The sequence below is a fragment of the Phaethon aethereus genome (assembly GCF_964289735.1).
Source record: "Phaethon aethereus genome assembly, chromosome: 21".
Lineage (NCBI taxonomy): Eukaryota > Metazoa > Chordata > Aves > Phaethontiformes > Phaethontidae > Phaethon > Phaethon aethereus.
This window is the reverse complement of record NC_138597.1, coordinates 1,407,014-1,407,243: the sequence shown is the minus strand read 5'-3', so window position 1 is coordinate 1,407,243 and position 230 is coordinate 1,407,014.

The window sequence follows — 230 nt, the reverse complement described above, 5'->3', positions numbered from 1 at the left end:
AACGCTGGCTTTTTCACCCCAAAACCCAGCAGGGAAGGAGGGGACAGAGAGGATGCTGGAATTCTCTGGATAAAAGGCAATATTCCACATCAACGCTGCAGGATGGGATATGCTCCCCCCCCAGCCCCGAATTCCCGCAATCCTTTAAAAAAATAAAGCTGCTGCGGCAGGAACGCGACCCCCCGCCTCATGTTTTGCCGCGGAAACAAGTGAAAAAGGCGGCGAAGGAA